The 23978-nt window shown below is 39.8% G+C and overlaps 1 protein-coding gene across 3 annotated transcripts in view; it reads right to left on the bottom strand.

Annotated features, from left to right (window-relative positions):
* The window catches only part of LOC134533103 (protein 4.1 homolog), a 203699-nt gene extending 180842 nt beyond the window's left edge, over window positions 1-22857 (bottom strand). Inside the window, exon 1 of one of the 3 annotated variants that reach the window (XM_063370352.1) lies at window positions 22446-22857. The gene's annotated coding sequence lies outside the window, so the exon portion shown is untranslated. The remainder of the gene's footprint in view (window positions 1-22445) is intronic. The other 2 variants (XM_063370351.1, XM_063370350.1) reach the window with 2 other exon arrangements.
* Between the last annotated feature and the right edge of the window lie 1121 nt (window positions 22858-23978).

Here is a 23978-nt window from a genome sequence, read left to right as displayed (position 1 = left end):
GGACCGCCTACAGGTTCGGTCTGTTGTAAACGGGCCTTAAAAAACGCCAACCCCATCTATCTCTTGGAGTGCGGTTGGAACACCGCCAGAGCAAGCAAATGGCCCACGGAATGTGAGACCGTGAAACATTACCTATGGCTAGGGGCAGCCATTTTTCGCGAATAAATCTGAACGCCTATTAGACTGCAACAAGGTATACCGCACCAGCGTTTTCTTCCTTGTGATTGGCTGCCGTCTGCGAGAGAAGTAGTTGCCTTATTTGCCTGAGCCACTAAGGACGCATTTGCTTCCGCAAAGAATTACTGTGATTGGTGTTTTAACAATCGGCATGTACCTGAAAGAAACTCACCCAATCACGAAACACAGACGATGCTACAGTGTTTTAACTTTCAGCTAGTCTCGGAATCTTTTCGCGAAATATGCATGGCCCTACCTATGGCTATTGCCACGTATTTTTCGCGAAAAGAGTTTACCAGACCAGCTGTGCGTTAAAACTTTGTAGCATTGTCTGATTTTCACGATTGGCTGAGTTTCTTTCAGGTGAATTTCCACTGTCAGTACGCCAATCCCAGCCATCCAGTACGAAAGCAAACGCGTCCTGGTTTGCCCGGCCGCCAATCACAAGGAAACAATCGCTTGCGCGGGCATATCAGTAGGTATATATAGTATGTCCTGGTGCAGGGGGGTTGGGGGTCGGGAGCCGGGGAGCCACGGCCACCATCTCGGATTACGTCACTTCCGGCGGCCATCTTGGATTCGACCTTGACCTTTGACCCCGGCGGCCATCTTGGATTACATCACTTCCGGCGGCCATTTTGTTTTTATCTGCCATTTTGTTTACTAGAACATTCCGCCAATTTGAGTTTCGTCCGCCATTTTGAAAATCTTTATTTATTATACGATTTTAATGAAATCAATTTTAAAATTTATAAAAAAATTAAATAAAATTTAAAAATATATTACTTAATAAAATTTTAATTAAAAACCTGCGCATCGAACACCCCACTCCTCTACATTACGAGTACACAAACTAGCCCCCCCCCTCCTCCTCTGTTACAATGACATCGTCATCGAACACCCCACTAACCCCTGTTACATTTTTTCGTTACACCACATTCTTTAAAATAAATTTATTATCAAAATAAAAATATATATACCATCGTTGTCTGCTGGAGGCAGCCATCTTATTTAGTGGAGACCGCCATCTTGATTTCATCTGATGGATGTCGTCATCGGTTTTAGGTTTCTAAAGTATGTTAGTGTATATAAGGTCGAGTTTCAATTCTCTACCAACATTATTATGAACCTTATAGACCGAAATTTACAAAATCCACAGTCATTTTGTTGTTGTAACCATAATTTTTTCTTAAAGTCTTATCATTTATAGGTTTTAACTAAAATATATATCATCAATACTATCGTTGTGGATGCGTTAGTTAAAGTAATGATAATTAAAAAAAAAATTATCACTCCATCTTAGCGGACCAGAAATTTTTCAGTCTCCTAACTTACAAGTAATATTCTCTTCTCATGTTTGCGTACACATGTTTAAAAGCTGCATGGAAGCAGATATTTTTTAATGTTTGCGTATAATATCATTTCACTTTTCCGAAACCAATTTTAAATAAAATAATAGGAGAATTCATGTTTTATATTAAAATAGTAAAACAATATATGGGTAAAATTGTATTTATTAAAAATAAAATCTCATGAAGAGAAAAACGTACAAGAAAAACAGAACTATACAGCAAAGGGAAACCATGCAACAAATGGAAAATTTACAACAAAATAGATATAACAGCAAAAACAGAAAACTATACTGCTAAACTGTAACTATACACCAAAATGGAAAATATATACAAAAAATAAAACGACAAAACAGAAAATAAATACAGCAGAAAAACTATACAACAGATTATTTTACAGGTCATTGCCAACATATCCGTGGGGGACCGTGCGGATACCATCTTCGCAGATCAGCCGTTTGTCGTCCTCCCACGTGATGGCCAGCTTATTGCTATATTCGCTGTATAGTATGTGCTGCCGGGAGCGAATGGCTCTTACACCCGCCCTCCTTGTGCGGTGTTCTTGCAGGGCAACCAGGTAGTCGCTGAATGTGATGCGGTTTTTGACCACGCACCGCTGGATGCCCTTGGCCTTTTTCTCGCTCTTACCACCACACCTGTAGGCGTAGAGTTTGGCTCGTAAGCTTACAAACTCCTCCATCACTTCTCCCCCACATTCATCTTTGAATTTGCCAACAACTTTCTTGTTGGTGGGGGAGAAGCAAGGGTGGCCGGAAGGGTAGCAGCTGGTGTCGAACTTCTCCATCAGTATAGGGTCGGCTTGGAGGTCATGGTAGAAGTCCTGTGTCTGGATCTCATACACGAAACTGTCTGTATCCATGTACGCCAGATGAATATTTTCAGAGTATTTAGGCTTCATGGTATTGTAGTGGAAGTCATACATTAGAATCTTTGATAGCTCAAGTACGGCCAGTCCGGCATAGATCGGCTTGTCAAATATTATCGTTTCATGGTTCAGGTGGACTAGAGACAAATTCGGCTCGTACATTGTGCGATCCTTGAAGGATGGGCGGCACACCAACTTCTTGAACCTCTTCTCAGAACACACCAACTCCATTTTGAGCCTTCGTCTCTTGTTCTCCATCAATTTTCCGAAGGTGGAGTTCACAGCCAACTTGAAGAACTCCTTCTCGAATTCGTTTGCTGCTGCTTTACGCTTGTTGGTGTTCAGTCGAATATAGGGCTCCAACCATGCCGACTGCTCAAACTGAAGAACTTTATGTATTCTTATGATTTTTAGTCCATGCGATACGGCTTGCTGGAGGTTTTTATAGTGGACGATGTAGTGCTCTTTATTTTCCAGCGTTGTCATCAGCTTTGATTGTTTTGAGCCGGGAGGACATTGATTCACGGGGAGAAATGGCAGGTCTTTGTGACTTTCGTGGAGCTCGGGAGGGTACTCCACGTCACACTCAATTATGTATCCAGTAGGTGAATTTTCCGGAATAGACATAACATCAACGGATGTATCCGACCATTTGAAATGACGAATTGGAAGCGGTAGAGACATCGACCACCCGTACAAATTATTTGCATCAATATACTCTAGGAATATGGATGGCTTGGAAGCATCATATGTCTCAGGCACATATGAATTATTCGCAACACAATGACGTTTGATGCTTTGCGCTACACCACCACGAATACCAGCCTCCACAAACATATACATGTCATAATCTGTGAGTAGCTCTAGCTGTACACCTGTGGTTCGAAGCATCGCGTCGAAAGCGAACCCAGGACAAGAAATGTAGTGAGATGGATCTAAACTATATGTCTCCAAACATATGGAACGGAAATTCTCGAATACATCTGCTAGGATCAGAACATCCGTCTTCAGGTACAAGTCAGCATACTCCCCCAAAGTAGCACACTGAAACTTGTCCCAGACTTTCACTGCATGAGCATACTCCGTCTCTGAAATCCCAGAATCAGTCAGAATATTAAAGAAATCATCGATAGGTGGAAGACTCGTATCGTCTAGTCGAGCAAAAGAATCAACGAAGTCGTAGGGGAAGACTCCCTTGCGAGTAACCAACTCCAAGTCATCAGGAGCGAAAAACTCAGCAGTACTGACAAACTTGTCTGCAGGCAAGAACTCAGCGAGCGAAGCAAGACCCCGACTCATGAAACGGAACGTATCAACAAACTGAATGCTGAACTTATCATGTAACTTTTTGGAAAAAGTTATCAGCTTCTCTTCCGAATTAGGAATGATGAAGATGTCTTTAGTGTCGTACCCCAACTTCCTGATAATGAAGTTCTGATCGTACGCCAGGTTGTGGAAGAACACAATCATCTTTTTCGGTCTGCGCCTGAGAAGGTTGCAGTCATTACATGCAGGTCCAATAAATTCACCGGTGAAGTGATTATGATCACGAACTTTCTTTGCGACCCCTCCGAACTTTCCTTTACAGTAGCAACAACACCTTGCTTGCAGAAAAGCAGTGTTCTGCGAATGTGTGAGCGGAGTCATAGGAACAGACGTAGAAAATATTTTCTGTACGTCATGTCCAACCTCCACAATGCGGGATATGAATTTGTCTTCTGCGTCACAACCACGATACACTTCAGGCTGTGAAGAAGTGAGGTGTGCTGGAATGACGGAGTTATCTGCTTTCACATAAATGCAGTAGCTGTATGCTTTATGCTTTTGGTACTGCAGCGTGTATGGCTCATCAGGATTCGGGTGACATGTATGGATTTTCTCCAGAATAGCTTCAAAGTCGCAATATACCACGATGGGCATCTTATCACTGTGATGGAAGTTTTTGAACTTCAGAACAGGTGGCTGGCCATTTTCATCAAGCTGTGGCATCTCAATCCTAACAGCAGCATGCTGTTTGCAGAGCACACTGTGTTTTTCCAAACACTGAAGACCAGTGAGCCCACTAACCCTATCCTGATCATCATAATGCTTGAAGCATCTTTTGCAAACATGAATAGCCTCAGTGTGTGTAGTGAGTTGGGACCGAACCAGGGCAGAAAATTTTTTAATGTATGTGAAATGGGACGAATCGTCATTGACCAAGAGCAGTAGATCGAAATGATGTTCTTTCTCTTCAGGAGCGACTCGTGCAGGAACAACATTCAGATTTTCGTCGATACTGTAGATGTTGATAGAGACTCCGGGGTTCTGTTTTTCAAACAGCGGTATTTGCTTGATTGGAGTAGGAAACTCGATGTTCGTGAAGTTGAATTTCTCTTCCAAGTCATGGTACCGCTGGTTGACACGTTCAGGATTCCGCCCTTCCACATACTTTACCAGGATCGCCCACTTGAAGCACATGTGATCATCCAGGTTTTGTGGATTGATCACTGCATGTTTTGTTTCGATGGAAGTAGGTAGGTCGATGTAGGAGCTGGCACGGAGTGGATCAAGCTTGTTGATTCTCAACTGTAGTCTCTTAACGGCCGATAAAGTCCATCCGGAACCCTTACCCATGTAATCTTCCTCCTCCTTGCAGATCTTGGAGATGGACTCGGCAACTGCTTCCTCCACCTCGTGAACTGCGTAGAGGGGGGCATTCATGGTTTTGAAGGCCCTCTTGTCTTCGCTGGCATCCACAGGTTTCTCGTAGTCACACTCCAGCATTATGTTAAATTTCAGCGGTCCATTCTCTTCAATCTCCTCCATGAGCTGGCTTATTATTTTTGCCTTGATGGAGTTGAGATATGCGCATATGTCCTTGGCAGTACTTGTTGTGTTTTCTGCCACGTATGTTTTCAAGTTGCCCTTGAAACCTACTTCGGCGGTGATGAAGCCGTGGGTATTGGCCAGACCCATGCCGGTCACCACCTTTGTACGACCTGGCTTGGACATAACTGCAGGCTTAACTACTGCCATCCTCTGCTTTTTGGTCGGAGGTGGAGCAGGCCTCTTGCATACCTTAATGTGGGCTTTCAATTTGTCAGCCCTGGCGAACTCCTTAGCACAGTTCTCGCAGGAATGCACTATGCGGTTTGGGTTTAGTCCACAAGCAGACTTCTCATGTCGTCTGGCATGGCTGGAGTTCTTGAAGGCCTTATAGCAGAAACTGCACCGCATGCTTGATGTCGTGGTGATAGCACCGGTACATGATGCAAGGTGCAGCTGCATCTTGTCACTGCGAGCGACAGTCTTGCCACATAGGTGGCACTGCTGGTAGTCACGATGCAGGTTCTCGGCACACTGTCGCTCGTGTCGGTAGCAATTCTTAGATGCCGTGAAGGAGGCAGAGCAGAAACGACATTTCTGAACGGTAGATGTCATCTCGACAATCGGTAGTCCGGTCTCAACGTACGGAACACGCGAAGGAAGCTCGACGTACGGAGAACTGCAACAAAAGAATTAAGAATACAATGTAGCTAGATGTTACATGAAAACAAACATAACCTCAAAACTCTAGCCCTCAAGCTTACTAACCTAAACTGCTAGCAATGTTACTAAATAAAAAAAGTTGCAAACATATCCTCAAAACTCTAGCCCTCAAGCTTACTAACCTAAACTGCTAGCAATGTTACTAAATAAAAAGGTTGCAAACATAACCTCAAAGCTACTCCTTCATGTACAATCCTAAAAATGGTAGAATATTTAAAGTACTGATAAAAGTTAAAGCTGAAAAAGTATTCAATGTTAACTCAAAATGATTGATTACATAACCTCAAAACTACACTAATGCACAACTCAAAAATGCTAGAATATTTAAAGTACTTACTGTTAAAAGTTTAAGCTAAACAATTACTGGTTACCCACACATAAGTGTACAGAGAAAAAACTAGCTAGCAGATAACCTACGAAAAAGCTGAGAAACATAAAAATATTAACGAAACATGTAGCATACCTCAGAAAACGATGAAGTGGAGCTGCAGAAGATGATGTATCGTTGGCGGTAGGAATCATGGTAGCAGCGAAACTCACACACGAACTAGCTCACTCAAACTCCAATAACACAATGAAGCTCCGACAGCTAATCCTGGCCTTTTATAGCCTCGGACCTGCCTGTTCTTGGAAAACCCATTAGGAACAGAGTATTTCTGTTGTATCCGCCAATAGGAATGTAGTACATGGAAGTACCATTGTCTTCGGAAAAACCCAGCATGACTTATGTGCATGTCGTAGCAGGTCTGTGAGGGGTGGGGGTAGAAATGTAACCTGACAGCCAAACAGAGGAAACCTCTCTCGGGTAAAACCACTAATTACCTAGGTGATTAGAGATTAGGGCGCGAGGCACTGCCTGCATCGTGACTCATCACTCAGGAATGTCGTCTCGCAGTGCCGAGGGGACCCAAACAATAGACTTGACCGTGCATGTCACAACAGGTACATTAGTCCGCGACTTTGTGGCGCCATGAGGCGCTCATGAATGTCTGAGCCTGCCACAAACAGCTCGTCAAAGAATCATCACGAAGCACTCGAGCTGCAGTCATGACGCGCATGCTACAACAGGCCCGTTAGTCACCGACTTCGTGGCGCCAAGCTGACACTCGGGTAGACAGGTAGCTAAATGATAATACTAGTAATGCAAGGAAATAAAAAAAATCGGGTATGTTTAATACATTTTTTAAAAGTAAGAACACATTACAAAACTAAAACATTAAAAATTTATTCTACATTTATTATGACCAACATTCGTTTAAAAATTTTTAGCATTTCATTGCGAACAATCAGTTGAACATCCACAGAATGACACATTTTGCTGATGTTCCAGGAACAAACCCTTTTCACAACCATTTAAGGAGACTTTCCTTAAGCTCTCTTTTCATTGGTCAAATAAAACATCTCCCTCTCTTCCCCTTTTACAATGATGCTGCTTCACCATCACGCTAAAATTCTGTAAGACCAAAAAAATATATACTTCCCTTAAACCTTACGGTAGAAATTTCATCCTAGGATGCTGTTACTGCATCTAGAAATTAAAAATTATATTATCTCATACAGGTTTTATTTACATGTTAGACTTAACCATCCTACCACACACACACACACACACATGCACACACTTACACACACATGCGTGCGCATGCGTGCACTGAGATGAAATACATACTTGCCCACATAATGTACTTTTATTTACAAAGGCAACATATTAAAACACATAATATTTAAATTTTGTGTAGATTGGATGGTACCAGAAACCATACTGCAAAATGAGCGGACAACACTTGAATGTTAAGTATTTTGTTTGTAAATGATTTTTAGTCGTTTTTTTGTTAATATATTTACTTTGTCTCTCCCTAGATCATCTAAGCTTGTCAAGGTGATATTGGTACAGCTTCATCGCTGGAAATGAAATACATACTATTTTATGTGTTAAATCTTTTATCTCTGTCAAGGAGGCGGCACGAGTCTAAGAACGAAGTGTGTGCCTTTTTTGTTTCTCTTCATGTGATGTATCACTTTGTTCCACAATGAAGGAATGAATGATCCTTTCTTTCTAAATCTAGCATTCTGTGATAGCATTCGCAGAATTGTGACTGAAAGGGCTGTCAGTTGCGTGGTGATTTTCGTGAAATATGCAGTGTTTTATATTATTGAAATGTATTGAAATGTATTATTTTAATGTGTTTCGCTGTCCTATGTTTACTGTTTCAGGAGGTCCACCTAGTCAGAGGTGAATCTGCATTAGTGAAGCTAGATAATTGCAATGCTTGCTAACGCTTCTAGTGCAGTTTCGTCTCTAAGCGCATGGGCTTGGACTGGCGTGCAGTCATCTCGTAGTGCATATCTTAAGTATGTGATTTGTGTGGTATCCAGACATCAGACCTATGGTTTGGGAAAAATGAAGATAATTACGTAATAAAATGTTCTCGCATGCAAGGACTTGCACATGATATTTCATCTCTAAAATTAACTTTGAAAATGTTTTAATATTTAGCTCCTTTTCATAAACAGATGTAAGTCTTGAGTGGTTTTTAAAATATCGTACTTCCTTCTGAAGCCATGCAGGGTGTAAGTATGTATGTATGTACGTGTGTGTAAATAACTAAGTGTCTGTATTTCATGTGCAATTTTTTCATAAACAAATTAGCATCTTTAGCAGTTATTTTAATCAATATTTCTAACCTGAAGCTGCGCACTTCGTGTGTGCGGTCTCCTGCCATGTAAATAATGCCTTGTGTAATAACAATTTTTTTAGGGGTGTAGGGTGTATGTTTGCTTAGTTAAACAGTTGTTGTTTTTTGATGGATAAAAGTTTTAATTCTGAGTCGTTGAAGGTAACAAGGGCGTTCCAGAGGCAATCCGTCAGCCCAATCATAGTAAAAGACTCAAGTGTTGTCCGCTCGTTTTGCAGTATGGTTTCTGGTACCATCCAATCTACACAAAATTTAAATATTATGTGTTTTAATATGTTGCCTTTGTAAATAAAAGTACATTATGTGGGCAAGTATGTATTTCATCTCAGTGCACGCATGCGCACGCATGTGTGTGTAAGTGTGTGCATGTGTGTGTGTGTGTGGTAGGATGGTTAAGTCTAACATGTAAATAAAACCTGTATGAGATAATATAATTTTTAATTTCTAGATGCAGTAACAGCATCCTAGGATGAAATTTCTACCGTAAGGTTTAAGGGAAGTATATATTTTTTTGGTCTTACAGAATTTTAGCGTGATGGTGAAGCAGCATCATTGTAAAAGGGGAAGAGAGGGAGATGTTTTATTTGACCAATGAAAAGAGAGCTTAAGGAAAGTCTCCTTAAATGGTTGTGAAAAGGGTTTGTTCCTGGAACATCAGCAAAATGTGTCATTCTGTGGATGTTCAACTGATTGTTCGCAATGAAATGCTAAAAATTTTTAAACGAATGTTGGTCATAATAAATGTAGAATAAATTTTTAATGTTTTAGTTTTGTAATGTGTTCTTACTTTTAAAAAATGTATTAAACATACCCGATTTTTTTTATTTCCTTGCATTACTAGTATTATCATTTAGCTACCTGTCTACCCGAGTGTCAGCTTGGCGCCACGAAGTCGGTGACTAACGGGCCTGTTGTAGCATGCGCGTCATGACTGCAGCTCGAGTGCTTCGTGATGATTCTTTGACGAGCTGTTTGTGGCAGGCTCAGACATTCATGAGCGCCTCATGGCGCCACAAAGTCGCGGACTAATGTACCTGTTGTGACATGCACGGTCAAGTCTATTGTTTGGGTCCCCTCGGCACTGCGAGACGACATTCCTGAGTGATGAGTCACGATGCAGGCAGTGCCTCGCGCCCTAATCTCTAATCACCTAGGTAATTAGTGGTTTTACCCGAGAGAGGTTTCCTCTGTTTGGCTGTCAGGTTACATTTCTACCCCCACCCCTCACAGACCTGCTACGACATGCACATAAGTCTTGCTGGGTTTTTCCGAAGACAATAGTACTTCCATGTACTACATTCCTATTGGCGGATACAACAGAAATACTCTGTTCCTAATGGGTTTTCCAAGAACAGGCAGGTCCGAGGCTATAAAAGGCCAGGATTAGCTGTCGGAGCTTCATTGTGTTATTGGAGTTTGAGTGAGCTAGTTCGTGTGTGAGTTTCGCTGCTACCATGATTCCTACCGCCAACGATACATCATCTTCTGCAGCTCCACTTCATCGTTTTCTGAGGTATGCTACATGTTTCGTTAATATTTTTATGTTTCTCAGCTTTTTCGTAGGTTATCTGCTAGCTAGTTTTTTCTCTGTACACTTATGTGTGGGTAACCAGTAATTGTTTAGCTTAAACTTTTAACAGTAAGTACTTTAAATATTCTAGCATTTTTGAGTTGTGCATTAGTGTAGTTTTGAGGTTATGTAATCAATCATTTTGAGTTAACATTGAATACTTTTTCAGCTTTAACTTTTATCAGTACTTTAAATATTCTACCATTTTTAGGATTGTACATGAAGGAGTAGCTTTGATGTTATGTTTGCAACCTTTTTATTTAGTAACATTGCTAGCAGTTTAGGTTAGTAAGCTTGAGGGCTAGAGTTTTGAGGATATGTTTGCAACTTTTTTTATTTAGTCACATTGCTAGCAGTTTAGGTTAGTAAGCTTGAAGACTAGAGTTTTGAGGGTATGTTTGCAATTTTTTTTATTTAGTAACATTGCTAGCAGTTTAGGTTAGTAAGCTTGAGGGCTAGAGTTTTGAGGTTATGTTTGTTTTCATGTAACATCTAGCTACATTGTATTCTTAATTCTTTTGTTGCAGTTCTCCGTACGTCGAGCTTCCTTCGCGTGTTCCGTACGTTGAGACCGGACTACCGATTGTCGAGATGACATCTACCGTTCAGAAATGTCGTTTCTGCTCTGCCTCCTTCACGGCATCTAAGAATTGCTACCGACACGAGCGACAGTGTGCCGAGAACCTGCATCGTGGCTACCAGCAGTGCCACCTATGTGGCAAGACTGTCGCTCGCAGTGACAAGATGCAGCTGCACCTTGCATCATGTACCGGTGCTATCACCACGACATCAAGCATGCGGTGCAGTTTCTGCTATAAGGCCTTCAAGAACTCCAGCCATGCCAGACGACATGAGAAGTCTGCTTGTGGACTAAACCCAAACCGCATAGTGCATTCCTGCGAGAACTGTGCTAAGGAGTTCGCCAGGGCTGACAAATTGAAAGCCCACATTAAGGTATGCAAGAGGCCTGCTCCACCTCCGACCAAAAAGCAGAGGATGGCAGTAGTTAAGCCTGCAGTTATGTCCAAGCCAGGTCGTACAAAGGTGGTGACCGGCATGGGTCTGGCCAATACCCACGGCTTCATCACCGCCGAAGTAGGTTTCAAGGGCAACTTGAAAACATACGTGGCAGAAAACACAACAAGTACTGCCAAGGACATATGCGCATATCTCAACTCCATCAAGGCAAAAATAATAAGCCAGCTCATGGAGGAGATTGAAGAGAATGGACCGCTGAAATTTAACATAATGCTGGAGTGTGACTACGAGAAACCTGTGGATGCCAGCGAAGACAAGAGGGCCTTCAAAACCATGAATGCCCCCCTCTACGCAGTTCACGAGGTGGAGGAAGCAGTTGCCGAGTCCATCTCCAAGATCTGCAAGGAGGAGGAAGATTATATGGGTAAGGGGTCCGGATGGACTTTATCGGCCGTTAAGAGACTACAGTTGAGAATCAAAAAGCTTGATCCACTCCGTGCCAGCTCCTACATCGACCTACCTACTTCCATCGAAACAAAACATGCAGTGATCAATCCACAAAACCTGGATGATCACATGTGCTTCAAGTGGGCGATCCTGGTAAAGTATGTGGAAGGGCGGAATCCTGAACGTGTCAACCAGCGGTACCATGACTTGGAAGAGAAATTCAACTTCACGAACATCGAGTTTCCTACTCCAATCAAGCAAATACCGCTGTTTGAAAAACAGAACCCCGGAGTCTCTATCAACATCTACAGTATCGACGAAAATCTGAATGTTGTTCCTGCACGAGTCGCTCCTGAAGAGAAAGAACATCATTTCGATCTACTGCTCTTGGTCAATGACGATTCGTCCCATTTCACATACATTAAAAAATTTTCTGCCCTGGTTCGGTCCCAACTCACTACACACACTGAGGCTATTCATGTTTGCAAAAGATGCTTCAAGCATTATGATGATCAGGATAGGGTTAGTGGGCTCACTGGTCTTCAGTGTTTGGAAAAACACAGTGTGCTCTGCAAACAGCATGCTGCTGTTAGGATTGAGATGCCACAGCTTGATGAAAATGGCCAGCCACCTGTTCTGAAGTTCAAAAACTTCCATCACAGTGATAAGATGCCCATCGTGGTATATTGCGACTTTGAAGCTATTCTGGAGAAAATCCATACATGTCACCCGAATCCTGATGAGCCATACACGCTGCAGTACCAAAAGCATAAAGCATACAGCTACTGCATTTATGTGAAAGCAGATAACTCCGTCATTCCAGCACACCTCACTTCTTCACAGCCTGAAGTGTATCGTGGTTGTGACGCAGAAGACAAATTCATATCCCGCATTGTGGAGATTGGACATGACGTACAGAAAATATTTTCTACGTCTGTTCCTATGACTCCGCTCACACATTCGCAGAACACTGCTTTTCTGCAAGCAAGGTGTTGTTGCTACTGTAAAGGAAAGTTCGGAGGGGTCGCAAAGAAAGTTCGTGATCATAATCACTTCACCGGTGAATTTATTGGACCTGCATGTAATGACTGCAACCTTCTCAGGCGCAGACCGAAAAAGATGATTGTGTTCTTCCACAACCTGGCGTACGATCAGAACTTCATTATCAGGAAGTTGGGGTACGACACTAAAGACATCTTCATCATTCCTAATTCGGAAGAGAAGCTGATAACTTTTTCCAAAAAGTTACATGATAAGTTCAGCATTCAGTTTGTTGATACGTTCCGTTTCATGAGTCAGGGTCTTGCTTCGCTCGCTGAGTTCTTGCCTGCAGACAAGTTTGTCAGTACTGCTGAGTTTTTCGCTCCTGATGACTTGGAGTTGGTTACTCGCAAGGGAGTCTTCCCCTACGACTTCGTTGATTCTTTTGCTCGACTAGACGATACGAGTCTTCCACCTATCGATGATTTCTTTAATATTCTGACTGATTCTGGGATTTCAGAGACGGAGTATGCTCATGCAGTGAAAGTCTGGGACAAGTTTCAGTGTGCTACTTTGGGGGAGTATGCTGACTTGTACCTGAAGACGGATGTTCTGATCCTAGCAGATGTATTCGAGAATTTCCGTTCCATATGTTTGGAGACATATAGTTTAGATCCATCTCACTACATTTCTTGTCCTGGGTTCGCTTTCGACGCGATGCTTCGAACCACAGGTGTACAGCTAGAGCTACTCACAGATTATGACATGTATATGTTTGTGGAGGCTGGTATTCGTGGTGGTGTAGCGCAAAGCATCAAACGTCATTGTGTTGCGAATAATTCATATGTGCCTGAGACATATGATGCTTCCAAGCCATCCATATTCCTAGAGTATATTGATGCAAATAATTTGTACGGGTGGGCGATGTCTCTACCGCTTCCAATTCGTCATTTCAAATGGTCGGATACATCCGTTGATGTTATGTCTATTCCGGAAAATTCACCTACTGGATACATAATTGAGTGTGACGTGGAGTACCCTCCCGAGCTCCACGAAAGTCACAAAGACCTGCCATTTCTCCCCGTGAATCAATGTCCTCCCGGCTCAAAACAATCAAAGCTGATGACAACGCTGGAAAATAAAGAGCACTACATCGTCCACTATAAAAACCTCCAGCAAGCCGTATCGCATGGACTAAAAATCATAAGAATACATAAAGTTCTTCAGTTTGAGCAGTCGGCATGGTTGGAGCCCTATATTCGACTGAACACCAACAAGCGTAAAGCAGCAGCAAACGAATTCGAGAAGGAGTTCTTCAAGTTGGCTGTGAACTCCACCTTCGGAAAATTGATGGAGAACAAGAGACGAAGGCTCAAAATGGAGTTGGTGTGTTCTGAGAAGAGGTTCAAGAAGTTGGTGTGCCGCCCATCCTTCAAGGATCGCACAATGTACGAGCCGAATTTGTCTCTAGTCCACCTGAACCATGAAACGATAATATTTGACAAGCCGATCTATGCCGGACTGGCCGTACTTGAGCTATCAAAGATTCTAATGTATGACTTCCACTACAATACCATGAAGCCTAAATACTCTGAAAATATTCATCTGGCGTACATGGATACAGACAGTTTCGTGTATGAGATCCAGACACAGGACTTCTACCATGACCTCCAAGCCGACCCTATACTGATGGAGAAGTTCGACACCAGCTGCTACCCTTCCGGCCACCCTTGCTTCTCCCCCACCAACAAGAAAGTTGTTGGCAAATTCAAAGATGAATGTGGGGGAGAAGTGATGGAGGAGTTTGTAAGCTTACGAGCCAAACTCTACGCCTACAGGTGTGGTGGTAAGAGCGAGAAAAAGGCCAAGGGCATCCAGCGGTGCGTGGTCAAAAACCGCATCACATTCAGCGACTACCTGGTTGCCCTGCAAGAACACCGCACAAGGAGGGCGGGTGTAAGAGCCATTCGCTCCCGGCAGCACATACTATACAGCGAATATAGCAATAAGCTGGCCATCACGTGGGAGGACGACAAACGGCTGATCTGCGAAGATGGTATCCGCACGGTCCCCCACGGATATGTTGGCAATGACCTGTAAAATAATCTGTTGTATAGTTTTTCTGCTGTATTTATTTTCTGTTTTGTCGTTTTATTTTTTTGTATATATTTTCCATTTTGGTGTATAGTTACAGTTTAGCAGTATAGTTTTCTGTTTTTGCTGTTATATCTATTTTGTTGTAAATTTTCCATTTGTTGCATGGTTTCCCTTTGCTGTATAGTTCTGTTTTTCTTGTACGTTTTTCTCTTCATGAGATTTTATTTTTAATAAATACAATTTTACCCATATATTGTTTTACTATTTTAATATAAAACATGAATTCTCCTATTATTTTATTTAAAATTGGTTTCGGAAAAGTGAAATGATATTATACGCAAACATTAAAAAATATCTGCTTCCATGCAGCTTTTAAACATGTGTACGCAAACATGAGAAGAGAATATTACTTTTAAGTTAGGAGACTGAAAAATTTCTGGTCCGCTAAGATGGAGTGATAATTTTTTTTTTAATTATCATTACTTTAACTAACGCATCCACAACGATAGTATTGATGATATATATTTTAGTTAAAACCTATAAATGATAAGACTTTAAGAAAAAATTATGGTTACAACAACATAATGACTGTGGATTTTGTAAATTTCGGTCTATAAGGTTCATAATAATGTTGGTAGAGAATTGAAACTCGACCTTATATACACTAACATACTTTAGAAACCTAAACCCGATGACGACATCCATCAGATGAAATCAAGATGGCGGTCTCCACTAAATAAGATGGCTGCCTCCAGCAGACAACGATGGTATATATATTTTTATTTTGATAATAAATTTATTTTAAAGAATGTGGTGTAACGAAAAAATGTAACAGGGGTTAGTGGGGTGTTCGATGACGATGTCATTGTAACAGAGGAGGAGGGGGGGGGGGCTAGTTGGTGTACTCGTAATGTAGAGGAGTGGGGTGTTCGATGCGCAGGTTTTTAATTAAAATTTTATTAAGTAATATATTTTTAAATTTTATTTAATTTTTTTATAAATTTTAAAATTGATTTCATTAAAATCGTATAATAAATAAAGATTTTCAATAATGGCGGACGAAACTCAAATTGGCGGAATGTTCTAGTAAACAAAATGGCAGATAAAAACAAAATGGCCGCCGGAAGTGATGTAATCCAAGATGGCCGCCGGGGTCAAAGGTCAAGGTCGAATCCAAGATGGCCGCCGGAAGTGACGTAATCCAAGATGGTGGCCGTGGCTCCCCGGCTCCCGACCCCCAACCCCCCTGCACCAGGACATACTATATATACCTACTCATATCTTATTGCAGTCTAATGAGATCGGATTTTTTTTTTTTCGCAAAAAAAATTACATGTGATTGAAAATTTAAAAACACACACACTCGGTCAAACGGTAAGTTTACTCGTTTATAGTGTTTTGCGTCACACCTTGAACGAGTTCACTCGTAGGCGAAACAAACCGCGAGCGTGTGAACACGATTTCAATAGCCGAGCGAGTTCGGTTACGCAAGAGTGAGTGACACACGCTGACTAGCTTACAAGAGGTTATATTTTTAGTCTTGAGTCACGTTGTTTTCTAGCTGTTTTCATTAGTTTATTTTAAACTTACTGTTGCTAGTGCGTGTGGTCTCGGTCGTCGAGTCGCCTGCTTCCGCGGGGAGTCTGAACGCCAATGCGCTGCGATCGCCCGTCCTCTCAGCCAATGGGAGTGTGCTCAGATGCGCGCGAAATACGAACTTGCGCGCCACTGTTTTGCAGGGTTGCGTTTCCGGACATATGTCCCTCAACAAAAACAAAAAAAAAAACTGGAATGCCTGATAAGCGAGACTTCTTGTTGATGCTTCCGAGAGGGCATCAGCAGAGGCGCAACAACCATAGCTGGTTCACTTCACACACTCAGTCCACGATGAATTTATGGCAAACTAAATACACTTGTACCCGAGAGTATACTGTATTTTTTTTTTGTAAAAGGCAAAAGAAATATTCATGTAAAATTACAGAATTTTGTAAATTTGTACATTTACATGAAAACAACTGTATCACTACAAGTCGAGGCGATTACGTCACCAGAGCGTAACGCTAAGATGGCAACGAAAAGTACAATGAATAGTGGAGCCCTCGGTGGCATGTTTGTGATTGCATATTTGTGTTAAAGCTAACTTGCATATTTGCGCACTTGCATGTTTGCTACTCGCATATTTGCACATAGAGGTTAGTTTTCCGGAAAAGTAGTTTTGGGAAAATTTTCCGGTTGCCAACAGGAAAACTATGTGCAAAACCGGCAATTTTTCCAACGAGTTATATTTTTACAGAAAAACTCTTAACATGTTTTGGCTTTATTTTTCTACAAACAGAACAAAAAAAAAACATACATTTTGTCATCTTTTAAAACTCAATGACCCACTTAACATTTGCGTGTTGGGTAGGACCCGTGAAAGGAACAAAAAAAAATTACTCTTTTAAAAAGTACTTAACCAATCTGCAGAAAAATTTATTTTGTCCAGCGTGTATCATCCTTTCATAATTTTGGAAGTCATTGTTGGCAATGGAAAAAAAGGAAAATTTCCCGGAAAAATTGTGGGCGTATATTGATTCCCAGATCAATTCGGGTGTGTATTTTCCCACTTACAAGCTCTGTCTGCGAGGCTTCACTTCCACCGCGCGTGGCAGTCACGCATCCGTCCACTACTGAAGCGAGCCGGGCGCGGAGGAATGCGGGGGAACATGGCGGAGCAGCGGTGCCAACTCCTGTAGAGTGTTCCCCCTGGGACCAACTTCAAATCCCCCTGGATTTCGATTAAAAACCCCTAAAGTTTTCATTGTACATCCTGATTGAGAGCTAATAATAATAATACCCATAATAAATTATATTCTCTTGAACCTTACATTTCCTTATTTTTCTACCCAATATTTCTAAAATAATGTCCTTGCTAAAAAAAAAATCCCCCGAAAGAATCCCCATAAATAAATGTACCCCCTAAAAAAAATCCCATTACGTCTTGGTTCCCCCTAAATTTGGGGGGGGGGAAACCCCCAAGTTGGCATCCCTGGGGCGGAGGTGGTCGGCGAGTCACGTGGCCACGCGGTCGGAGGAGGCGGCCCTCATCATCGGCGGCAAAGGGGCATGAATGACGGCGGATTGAGGGCGACCGGCGCGGGCAGATAGCGCGTGACGTCTGCTAACCATTGTGGCCCCATTCCCAGCCCATCGCAGCCCCGGCTGCATTCTCACTCACTCCCGCGGCGAGGGATCGGACAATGCGCGGGCCGGCGTGAGGCAATAGAGCCGGCATTCACACCACCTCCCCCCTTACAGTCTAAAGATAACAGCGCGCTCGCAAGCAGTGTGGCGACGAGGTTGCGAAGCAGGGAAACAGTACATCCCGCGCAACGAGTGCACTTTTCTGATCTTACTTTTATCAACGTTTTTAAAAGGACAGCTGGATATTCTACATCATTTATAAAAAAAATTCTGGTATATGATTAACTAGTCCATCCCTTTCAAAAAAATTAATATAGTTTATTTAATGAAGTAAATTGTTTCGAATTCCTGGCAGTGAAAATAAACTGATTATGCGACACAAAACATTGCTACTCGAATTTATCTTAAGCTCTAGCTAAATGATAGCCAGTATACAAGCCTTTTTTTTTTTACAAATTTAAGATGGTTGCGCGATCGAAGACTAAATGATGCGCATGATTAGTGAACACCAGGTGAAAACGTTTTGATCACAATTAAAAATAAAATGTGTTTGACGTCTTACTAACCGAAATAAGTACACTAAAAATAGGGTTTCAAAATTTATAATTTAAAACATGAAACCACAACATGTATTCGCGGCAATAACGACGCTACCTCACACCGACATACCGTCCTGTCAACACTCAACGTAGCCAGGAGAAGCAGTATTAGTATAGAATTACGTGCTGGAACACAGTGGTTGGTATGCGATACAGAATGCAGCTGTAGACCACTGCTATCGTTATAAGTCAATAATTACTTTGGAATGGTGAGCAAAAGGCCATTTCCGAAGTCCATTCTTATTATTTAAACACGTCATTAAAATAAACCGTATAAACTTGTTTTACATTTCACCGGAGGCTATTAACTTCAGACAAACCTTAAAAAAAAACACAAATTACATCATTTTATGTTGTAAAAAAATACTGTCAAAACATATTTTTTTCAGAACAAAAACGTTTAAGTAGGCTAAATGATACAATTTAAGAAACACTGTCAAAATCATTATTTTACTGACCAGAAATTATTCCGAAAAGAGAATGAGATCGCTCAGTTGGTTCACTGAAAGTATTACAACCCCGTCATCAGAACTCAATACAGCCGTAAACGTGCGCTGTTTGGAATCAAAAGACACGCCTTGCAAAGCTCGAAGTATAAGTTTTTGTGCACCCACAAAAAAGGACACTTCTTTCGAGAGTTAAACGACGGAAAACGAATTCAGGAATCGGTAATAAAATTTTTTTAAATGAAATAACCGACTTATTGAAAGTAATTGTCAGTTGAAACACAACACAAGATCGAAAGAAAATATGTAGGCTATATAAATCATGCTAGTAAAAAAGTACAATAAAACTTAAGTGGTACAATATTCTACAATAATATACCGTCTCAACTTAAACCAATTAGTAACTACTTAAAATTTCGTCGGGAACATCTTAATTTCCTCGTGCACCATTGCGCAGTTACAGGGTCGAAGAATTATTTTTCTCAGCAGTGACAATGTAAATACATTTTTATAAAGTAATTATTAAGTTAAATATGAAAGACAGAAAAATGATTTTTGCTTGTGGAAGGGCATTTCCCCACAGGTAGAGTATTCTCCAGAGAATGTGTGTTTCCCACATAATAGGGATTTACAGTACAGTCGAAGTTTTCCCACAGAATATAATTTTTTTTACATAATACATTTATTTATTTTCTTATTTTTTACACTCTGTACAATTCACTAGTTAATTTAATTTTACAGATGTTTTAAATTATAAGATCTTGATTAGTATATAATTTTTTGATCATGAAAATCACAAGAAACATTAATGAGCTAACTTTTGTTGCTATTAGAGTGGAATGAGACCTTTCATTAAAAAAATATTATTTATAAAACTATTTGGTTTTTCATAAAACCAGCCAATCCTGTTTAGCATAACATACTTTTTTATAAATTATATTAGCGTACGGAATATATTTCGGAGTTGTGTTCTATACTAGAATATGTAGTAACATACTTTTACAATACCTAGGACATTAAAATCATATCAGGAAATTAATTTAGTTAAAAAAAGTAGTATCGCAAAATATACTAAACCGGGCGGGATTGTAGTACATAATACATACAATGTCGTAGAAAATATATCTTCGGTATCGTGTTTAATAATATAAATAATGTAGTATATAATCTGGTATCCGACAGTTAGTTTAATATAAATAACGTATGTGCAAGATACCCGCCCAAAACCCCCATAATCCCCGCACTTGTTCCATACGAATGTAGAGGTGTTAATGACATCTAAATCTAATAAGAATATTGTTTTTTGGTACAACTTTGTATATTTGTTCGTCTGCATATCTGCAGTACCTAGGCTATATTTTAACTTATCAGTTATCACTAGATAACAGGAAAATTCGCGCTGTAAATATTGTCTACTGACTAAATGCAAACTTAATTAAATTTTATCACCTGTATGATTGGTTTATGAGTTAAATGCCTGCCACTCACTCCCTGCAGGACTAGGCTTCAGTAACAATTTTGCAAGAAATGAGACCGTCACGTACAACCAGGGCAGAAGGTGCAATGTAACAGCAGCCAATAAACCATTGTTACTATCCTGAAAATGTACAAGAATGTGGCGTCTACTCTGGTGTCGGAAAATAACACGGAGTCAACACGTCTCTACTAAAGACTCAATAATGACTAGGGACTAGAAAAATTCGCGTATTCAATGACCTCCAGGATAGACTCCACGATCCTGTGCACACCCGGGCAAACGTCACCTGTTCATTGGCTGCTGACTTGTGAGGCGTCTCAATTGGGAGACTCGTGATTCGATACTGCTTTGACTGAGCGCCTATAATTGGCCCACACTCCTCCAGGTTAACAGTGAACCAATAGCAGAAGTTGCATAAAGGTACAATTATTTGCATTTCAGCATATCGCGAAATGAATCCGCGAATTTTTACGGTCTCGAATAATGACAACTATTCAGACAAAACTGTTTTAATTATTATTTTTATTTCCACTAAATCTAAGTTATGGTTCATGTCATGACTGAAACTCTAACGAAGCATTTGTATTTGCGAACAGTCCAGTTGTATTCAGATAACATATACTTCACATATGTGGTCAAAATACAATTAAGTTTTGAGATTGCACAAATTCATTCTATAAAAAAAAAATATTTGCGTTCGGTAGCCATGACTACTTTTAAATTTTCCTTTTCACTGAAATTTGATGTAAACAAGACTGGGTGTGTCACTTGGCGTACATGGTATATATAGGTATTCGAGCCGCCAGTGAATGAACACAAGTGAAAGATGCACAATAACAAAACACAACAGTAAAAAAAGTAATCAGTACACGGTCCATTCATGATAAGATATCCCAGAATTTCGCGTTATATTTGACCTTAACAGGAGGCTCGACTGAAAACAATTCTACATCTATTTCATTAGTATGATTGGTTAAATGATAATTTGAAACAACCACATGAATCTTAACTAATAGAAAACTCTTAGTGACGCATTCTGTGTGACCATCTGTGAACGAGTAAACCACTTAAAGTAAATACATATAGGAATAGCATAGTGGTAAAAAAAACTCATCAGATGTTATAATGCGGTGTCGATTTCTTCTTTGCAACATATACGACGTGATTTCAAGCTGTAGATATAGTTTTCATTACTTGGTGAACCGCATTAAAAGGCAAATTAGTTACAGAACCATGTAAACAAGGCTTAGAATGTAGCTTAACAGCCAGAGCTAAGCGTTAAAAAAAACTTTGCAAAATGTTAACAGATAAAAAAGGTATTATATTAGGGTGCACCAGCGAAAGCAACACCCTCGTATACTGAAGGCGACATTTCACGACAAAATAAAAGCGGCCACCACCTGTTTAGATCAATACACGGATGTTTCTATAACTCAATAAAAACAATGAACTGTTACTAATGCGTTTTTTTGTCCTCCTTTATACTGATCGATCATATGTTCTAACGCCGGAAAATGATATGTTTTACATGAAACTTACTTTAATAACAAAACATTTTCTCCTGGATTTTCTTTTTCAAAATCAATGCTAAACAGACGGCGGGCTCAAAGTACATAAACTTAGTTTGGTAACTGTTAGGACCACAATATTAAAAAAAAATTAAACTGTATATTACAAAACTTATTTTAATAAAATATTATAAAAATTAATAAACTCTGTAAAATGGTAGAAACTTAAACAAGTCGGATAGACAAATGTAGACTACCCTTTCCTATAAAATGAACTATGCTCGATACCTTAAAAATATTACACTATCATATTTTACAAAATAAAACCCAATATAGATAATATTCGCCCGAATACTTTCCGCGAAAGCCCAAAAACCCGTGGTTTTTTTTTTCTTTCTAAAGTTACGCTAACATAACGGTTATTCAACATCGTGGATAGCTCATTTTCCAAGTTCTTACAAGCTGATTCGTAGAACCTGTACGTTACACAAAATACAAACCATAACCTACCAATACTTACTTTAGAAACGTATCACTATATCCATGTATAGCAGAACACGACACTTTCAACCACCGCACCGACTTTCCCTGCAATGGGTTGGGCACTACCATAAACTCGATATACCTAGCTTGCGGTTCGCACACCAACAGACGCACTGACGCAGTCTGTCAAAAATAGTCCTTTACATCTAAACACTAGCGACTAACTCAAGAAATAGGGTTACTTATGCCAGAACTATATCAATACCTCGTCTTGGTACAAAACGTCAATACAAACGTCTAGAGCGTGATAATGTTTGATGCGACACAAGTATTATCTCAACAAACAACCGACGGCACTATTTCCAGTCATAAAAGATTCATCCGCTATTACTTACAAATTCCGCCTACAGAGGGCAGACAACCAGTCCCGGTTGGAATCTTGAAATGGTAAAATTATTCCGTTACACAGTTTGGTAGAAAACCGCTAGATAGCAAGCCAATCGTGCGCAAAGATCTAAGAAATTATATTCAAAAATTAAAAATAATATAGTTAATAAATGGAATAAATGAACACAGATTAACTGGCGCACGACATCGTGTACACAAAAAAATTTTATCGTTTAATTCTTATAAAAATCAGTCATAGTTTAATAAAAAAAATTCAATTTAGTAAAGTTAAAACTTAAAAAAAAGGGTAGTAACAAACCACTCCTTTTGGGTTTCAAACGATTTTAGCCATAATATTTATTATTCGAATAATTTGTACATTATGTTTCTTTAAAGAACAGTTTATGACAATAGTAATCTATGAAATTAAAAGTGTTACAATTAATATAGTTTATAAAATAACACTTATTTTCCTCCGTGGATTTCATTGGCATTTAGTTTTAAATTAATTTCAAGATTGACTAAACCTCTAATGATAATAATTAAAATAAAAATATGAAATGAGAACATTAATTAATAAGAAAAAATCTTTTTATGTATCATTTATGTCTAAACAAAGGAAAAATTATTTTATTATACAATAAAACTATGTTTAGACGAAATTCTCTTGAAACAAAGATGGCGTTTCATATTCCAATTTCTTACACTTAAACGGACAAAAATTTTTTTAACCAGTATACTGTAACAAACACAAATATTTTATTAGTTTTATAATCTTCCTACCCTACGGACCTGAATGCGAGAGACATTTTATAAACCATGTTTTAATAACATACTAAGCCTTTCTGGTTTATGTTTGTGCGCACATAAAGTATGTCAATTAATAAAAATTATATCTTTCCTTTTAATTATTTTTAATATATGAGTCACATATTACAGCAGACATGTAATACTCATGATATCAAGAAAAAGGGAGGAGTCATGCTAACGTTGGATACGTGAAGCATTTGCCACGACCTCAAAGACACCCAAAACATTAAAAATTTCGCTTATTTGTGTGGTAAATAATATAAATGCAGGTCTGTTTATGTTATTCACATACGTAAATCAGCCAAGTTATGTGGTTTGATTTAACTTAAATTTTTTTAATATTGAATATAATATAATTTAATTCAAAACTCAC

The sequence above is a fragment of the Bacillus rossius genome, chromosome 6 (assembly GCF_032445375.1).
Source record: "Bacillus rossius redtenbacheri isolate Brsri chromosome 6, Brsri_v3, whole genome shotgun sequence".
In the NCBI taxonomy this organism is placed as follows: domain Eukaryota; kingdom Metazoa; phylum Arthropoda; class Insecta; order Phasmatodea; family Bacillidae; genus Bacillus; species Bacillus rossius.
The sequence above is the reverse complement of the archived record's forward strand: the minus strand, read 5'-3'. Positions and strand labels throughout refer to the sequence as shown.